Source organism: Miscanthus floridulus, chromosome 18, assembly GCF_019320115.1.
Source record: "Miscanthus floridulus cultivar M001 chromosome 18, ASM1932011v1, whole genome shotgun sequence".
NCBI classification, from domain to species: Eukaryota; Viridiplantae; Streptophyta; class Magnoliopsida; order Poales; family Poaceae; genus Miscanthus; species Miscanthus floridulus.
Genome location: NC_089597.1, coordinates 16,368,584 through 16,375,432, shown reverse-complemented (window position 1 = coordinate 16,375,432; position 6,849 = coordinate 16,368,584). Strand labels below are relative to the sequence as shown.

General features: G+C 41.3%; 1 pseudogene; it reads left to right on the top strand.

The window, feature by feature from the left end:
* The first annotated feature begins 5,501 nt into the window (after positions 1-5,501).
* LOC136523356 (uncharacterized) lies at positions 5,502-6,481 on the top strand (annotated as a pseudogene).
* Positions 6,482-6,849: the final 368 nt, after the last annotated feature.

Genomic DNA, 6,849 nt, shown 5'->3' with positions numbered 1-6,849 from the left:
AGAGAAAGATTGACATTCAGCGCCAGTTAAGAAACAATCGTCTTCATTTTGCCACACAAGAAGAATATTAGTCACACCCTATGAATCTGCTTGGGAGTATAGATCAGGATCAGTATCAGCAACCCAATGATGAAGTGCGACTTTTTAGTTCTCAAGAGCCATGTCTGTCATCTCCCACTATCACCTTGATAATGACAAATACTTCTACTAGTGAGGAAGATTATGATTGTGGTGAGATTGAACATTACGATAACGACTCTCTTAAGAAGTTTGCTGAGAGTAGTCAAAGCCAGAGTCAACAGCAACAGGAGACAGAACAGAATGTCCATAAGAAGTAGGTGCAAGAAAATAAGTTAAAGTGAAACTACATCCCTAGAAGTCTGGACAATGTGGATATGATTACCACTCATGAAGCTAAGGAGGTCGTTATGGGGTTCATTCTAGTAAACTCCCCTGCCATGGTTTTGTTTGACCCCAGTGCTTCACATTCATTCATCTCTAGGGAATATGTGGAAGAACATAAGATAACTATGCTTCCAATCAGGAAACCCTTAATAGTTAACTCTCTAGGAGGAGAAATGAAGTCAAACCGCATATGCCCAAAAGTTAGTCTTGACATAAAGGCGTTAAACTTTGAGGCAAACCTTATAGTTTTGGAGTTAATGAACATTGATGTTATCCTTGGAAAGGGATGGTTGTATGCTTTAAGGGAGTGATTAAGTATTCGTAACGTTCAGTGTTTCTAATAACACTGTCAGGAGAAAGAATTGAGTATGTGGGTATTCAACCTACACCTGAGGAATATGAGAATGACCTATTAGAAGGTATATACTCAGAGGACATATACCACTTAAGGGTTTCATCATCTAGAGTAAGTATCCTTTGCTCGGTTGATAAGTTATTGGATCATCTACGTGGAATGGATGCATTCGTCAATATGGCTCCGCAACTCAAGCTATCCTCAGCCGAGAGTCCAATCTTCAACATACCTAGGACAAGTAGGCATTGATGACATAGGAATGAGATATCTGATAACTACATATGGTTCTATGGAGTCTTAGGAAATCCCAATGATATACTAAGCATGACAAGAAGGTTTGGATTGAAGAAAGTTAATGATGTGATAGGAACCCACTCCAAGATGTGAGAGAAACTCAGAGTTTTTAACAATGAGGTTTGGTTAGAGGTTCAAGGGAGATTTATTCATGATCATCAAGATATTGATAATGCTACTAGGGAAGGTTTTAAGTTCATTTGGATCAAGAAACCTTAGCTCAGTATTTGAAGGAGTAAAAAAGGGTTGAAGTAAAACCTAAGTATTAGCTTTGCTAGATCAGGACAAGAGCTTTATATCCACTATGATGCACCCTGTCAAGGTGTGGGATGTGTCCTTATGCAAGAAGAAAAAGTAGAGGGTTATGCAAGAAAATATGAGATGGAACATCTGATGTATGATTTGGAGTCATTCATTGTGAAGCATAGAGGTACTATCTACTTGGGCATAAAAGTGATATCTAGGAGGATCACAAGAATCTATAGGACATCTTCACTAAGATGGTCTTGAGCTTGTGATAACCTCATTGGAATGAAATTGATTATGACTTGGAAAAGTGCTATCACTTCGAGGAGCAAAGTCATGGCCGATGCCCTTAGCAACGGAGAATTGTGCTAAGAAGGTTCGGGTGACACCGAGGACTATGAATTGTATTCAAGGTTCGAGCAACTCAACCAGAATCCTTAAAGTTTTGAAGATTGGTTGTAGAATCTTCTTCTGACCAAGAGTTTGTTAGGCTCCATTGAAAGATGAACATATGAAGAAAGAGGTCTAATAAGTATGGACTAAAAAGGAAAGGAGGCCTAGTGATTGGAGTTACCTGAGTATTGTTTGGAGTATCTGTTAGAATCTTGGAATCAATTTGGCAAGATACTTGGAGTAAGGTTAACATGTATGCAAAATAAAGTGGGATCCTTATCAAGACGATGGAACTACATGAGGAAGTAAAGAAGAATCCAAAGACGGAGTATCCCTATCTCCTAGTCGACATCTTCTGAATCTCGAGGACAAGATTCATTTTATGGGGGGTAGAATTATAACACCCTAAAATTTGCATGATTTTAAAATAGGTGAATTTGATTTAATTATGCATTTTGTGAGCATTTAAATTTTAAAAAATGATAACTTATTTAAAATTTAAAATCAAATGTAAGGTCTAGCTACATGTTTGTGCATATATGCAGCTGCATATTATTTTGTATTGAGTGGTTTGATTCAAAACTCAAAAGAGGATTCAAAACTCATTTGAAAATTTGCTTTGGAAATTTAGAAAAGAAAACAAAAAAATGAAAAACTCTCTCATGTCCCTTTCACGAAGCCCAGCCGGCCTGCTCCCGCCTCTTTTCCCCATGGCCCGCTTCCTCTCCTCCCTTTCTCCCTCTTGGGCCGGCCCAGCAGCCACACCACCGCGTCCCCGCTCTCTCTCACTGATGACATGGGCCTAGCCATCAGTTGTACTCCCCTTCTCCTACCTCGTGACTTGCCCAGACTCCGTCGTCACCGCTGAGGAGTCCACGCTGCTCCACCTCCACGTCGTGTCGTGCGCTCCAAGTTGCTTTGCCCCTTAAATACTGAGCCCCTGCACTCCACCGCCTCCCTACCAAACCCCATCTCAAGCCACCACATAGCCGCAGCCCTAGTGTGTCGTTTAGATCATGCCGAGAAGGAGCTCGCCACTAGCGTGCTCGCCTAGCCGCTCCGCTGCCACCGTAAGCTGATCCTGAGCTTTGTGTCGAGTTTGCGAAGTCATCGTGCCCCTTCTTTCTTCTTTTCTCGCTCTGGTTTGCTCACCCCGTGCTGGTGTTGTTCATAGGAGCTCGTCGTCTGCCCTGCTGCTGTTGGGAGTATGCCCTAGAGATAATCATAGAGATGATTATATTGCATTGTATCCATGATATATTATGAGTTCATTGAATTTCATTAAAGACAACCTGTATCGATTAGCAATTATGTGAATTGTTTGTGAAACTCTTTTACTTGTATGGTTATTCTAATGTTGTCCCTGGTCAGAGTTCGTGTGAGGACACACATGAATAATGGATGAACACATTATTAGTTGATGACTATGTTTCACAAGTCATAGACATGGAGATGTCAAACTAATAATGTGGGCACACGTATGACATGGGGCTGGACTGACCCAACGTGAGATGTTGTTATTATCTCTATTCACATCATGTACGTTATGTCCTTAGACCTTAGATTGTTGTATGTATTCAAGATGTGAAACGACCTACTCAGGGACTATCAAACGCTACTCCGTAATAGGGTAGTTATAAAAGGTGTTTTTTGGGTTTGTCGGGAAACATGCTATGAGATAGACAATCAAGAAGGAATTTGCCCCTCTCTATATGAGAGAGATATCACTGGATCAGTCTATAGATCAAGAAATGCATGGTCGTGCTTGGGTTAAGTGTTAACCTATGAGTTGGACCAAATATCATGAGGCAAGGGAATAACAAGTATATGGTTTTGTGGTGGTTCGTCTGATATGATCTTTGTGTACGCATAGGAGTTGACATACCTTGCTAGAGGCTGCTATCAACTAATGGCCGAGTAGGAGTACTTAGGCCATGTCTATGTGTGCGTGAACCCATAGAGTTGCATGCTTAAGGGGCTGGAAGCCTAATTCAGATTGGATCTGAGTTAGACAAGGCTTAGGGTTACTAATGGGCCTCCAACTCGGGAGCTCATTAGGGCCGCCTATAAATAAGTGGGGTGGGCAATGGGGCTAGGGATCCACACCATTTTGGTAGCCGCCGCCACCCATCCTACGCCCACGCCTGCTGCTCCTCGTGGACCTAGTAGTCCGGAGTCGCGACGCTTCCTCCCTATATGTGTGGATACCTCGGAGGTGCTGCATCTGGAGCACAAGGATGAACCGCACGAAGGGGACAGATGTATGGATGACCTTGCAACTGCATGACACCACTATGACATGTACGACTACATCAAGTCGCTTCTGCTGCACCTACACATCTAGTGGTAATCCTATGATCTATAACTAGCAGTAGATCCTGGTTTATGAGGTTGAATTTTTGTTTTCCGGCTAGCGTAGCATCCTCATAACCCTACAGTGGTATCAGAGCGGTTACTTTATTGTTATAGGTTTGGATGAGTGTGTATGGAGATATGCGTGGTTGTAGATGAGTCTCTGATCATGGTTCATGATTTTACCGTGTTGGTCATGTAACGATCTACTCGTCCCGGTCGGAATTCTACCATCTGAGTTAAGTGATACATGTAAATCCAGTCATGGCAAGATGGAGATCAATCAGATTGATCGAATCAAACCTAGGTCAAGTGCTGAGCGCATATGATGCGCAACGGTGATAGATTAGATCTACTACCGGGCGTCGGGGTGCAAGAAAAAGTGTTTTTCGGTAAAACAGCCATAATTTTTGCATACGACCTCGGATTGAGATGAACTCTAAACAAAAATTGTAGAGAAAAAAAATACATCTGATTCTCACCCCCTTTGGTGGTTTTGCTGAAATTAGATTTGCGAAAAATGGCCGGAAAGATGGTGTTTTCGGCGTTTTAAGATTAGACGTCGGAATTGGTTAACTCTATTTTGCAGGAATTTATGACTGATATAGCCCTTATGTGTATGTGATGCATGTATGTAATTAATTCATGGCTTGCATGTCATGAGTATGACAATATGGCTGGAGCCACAAAGATATTGTCAATTTGATGTAATGGCCTATGTGCCAAACTATGATGATCCTATCCGCAACTATGTAATTTTCTTCACTGTCTTGCGTTAGTGATAGCTAGTCTTGGTGGACTCATCACTAAAGGATGGCATACATGGATCATGGAGATGGAGATCATCATGAGGAATAGTTTGATGGAGATGGAGATCCCCAAAGGAACAATGGGCTATACCATGTCATATCTGTGTTAATGTCGTTCTTACTATGTTCTACTTTCACATGTGATAATGTTTTTGTCTACATGCGATGGTGAAGTAGAACGATCCCTTGGCAATGTTTAAGTTAAAATGCTTCCCCAAACCTTGCACTATCATGTGTCTTGTACAATCGGTGGTGGGTCTATGAAATTAGGGTGCCACTGATTTTCCTTGACTAGACAGGTTTGTATCGGATACTTACAGCAGAAGGGTTGGTTACTTGGACAAGGTCATCCTAACGGTTAGGGACCTTGGAGCATGAGTAGTTGGGCACCAAAGCATAGAGATGCTACCCAACAACAAGAGTCATATGTGATATGATTAGCAAAGAGTTGCTTACCAATCTATCATGTCTTCTAGCGGTGATGCTAAAGCTCACTAGTAGACTTGTTAGTTGTGGGTCTTGAATCACTAAGTTTCAAGAGAGGGATATTGATCTTAGTGGTAGTAGATTCTATTAAAGGTTTAATATCGTTTACTCTGTCTTGGATACATTGTCTTAGTATTTTGCATTACTTTTGTTGTAGATAAATGGCGCCTAGCAATCAACCATTTACTTTGCGTTCAATTCTTGAGAAAGATAAGTTGAACGGAACAAACTATGTGGATTGGATCCGCAACCTAAGAATTGTTCTCAGGGCTGAGAAAAAGGAAGAAATTCTAGACACCCCATTACCAGAAGAGCCTATCGATAATGCACCTGCTGCAGAGAAAAACGCTTACAAGAGAGCATGTGATGCTGATCTTGAAGTGAGTTGCCTTATGCTTGCTTGTATGGAACCAGATTTGCAGTTGTAGTTTGACAATAACCATGCAGCGCATGATATGATCGTGGCGCTCAATAATATGTTCTAGACTCAAGCCAAGACTGAAAGGTTCAATGTCTCAAAGGCTTTTGCTAAAACCAAGCTAGCAGAGGGCACAGCAGTTGGGCCACATGTGATCAAAATGGTTGGTTACACTCAGAGGTTGGAGAAGCTAGGCTTCCCAATTGGCCCTGAATTAGCTACTGATTTTATTCTCGCGTCTCTTCCACCCAACTATGGAAATTTCATCGCGAACTACCATATGCATGGGGCGGAGAAGGGCTTGAATGAATTATGTGGCATGCTTAAAATAGCAGAGGATGATATCAAGAAAGGTGCTGGCTGTAGCCATGTGATGGCGGTCCAAAACAAGCCTAAGTTTAAGAAGAAGGGCAATTCTTGGAAGAAGAAAAAGGGCAAGGCTAAAGATGAGATCTCTAAGCCAAACCCACCTACGCCCAAGGTAGGACCAACTGCTGATGCTGAGTGCTTTCATTGTCATGGAAAAGGTCACTGGAAGAGGAACTGCAAGCTGTACCTAGAATCCATAAAGGATCGCAGTAGTAAAGGTACTCTCACAGCTTGTACACTTGTTGTTTATGTTACGGACATTTTCCTTGCTAATTCTTATATTAATTCTTGGGTATTTGATACCGGATTGGTTGCTCATATTTGAAATACGATGCAGGGAATGATAAGAAGTAGAAGCGTGGAAAAGGGAGAAGTTGATTTCCGCGTGGGCAATTGTAACAACCCAAAAATCCATACACCAAAAATACCAACTACAAATTTTTTTCTTGGAACTCCCATGTAGTGATGAGTGTCATATATAGAAAGCCAACCTGAGGGCTGCATTAGGCATAACCCCAACCCAAGTCATCATATAAGCATAGCATGACATTTGCTAATTATGTTATTTAATTTCTAACAAATAAAGGGTTGCATACATTGTTAACTCAAATTGTGAGTTGGATCTTCATTTGTTTTATGTAATGCCTAACAACTCCTTTAAAAGTAATAAACCATCAAATCAAATCAAAGAATAAGGATTTGTTACACTTACTTTTGTTATA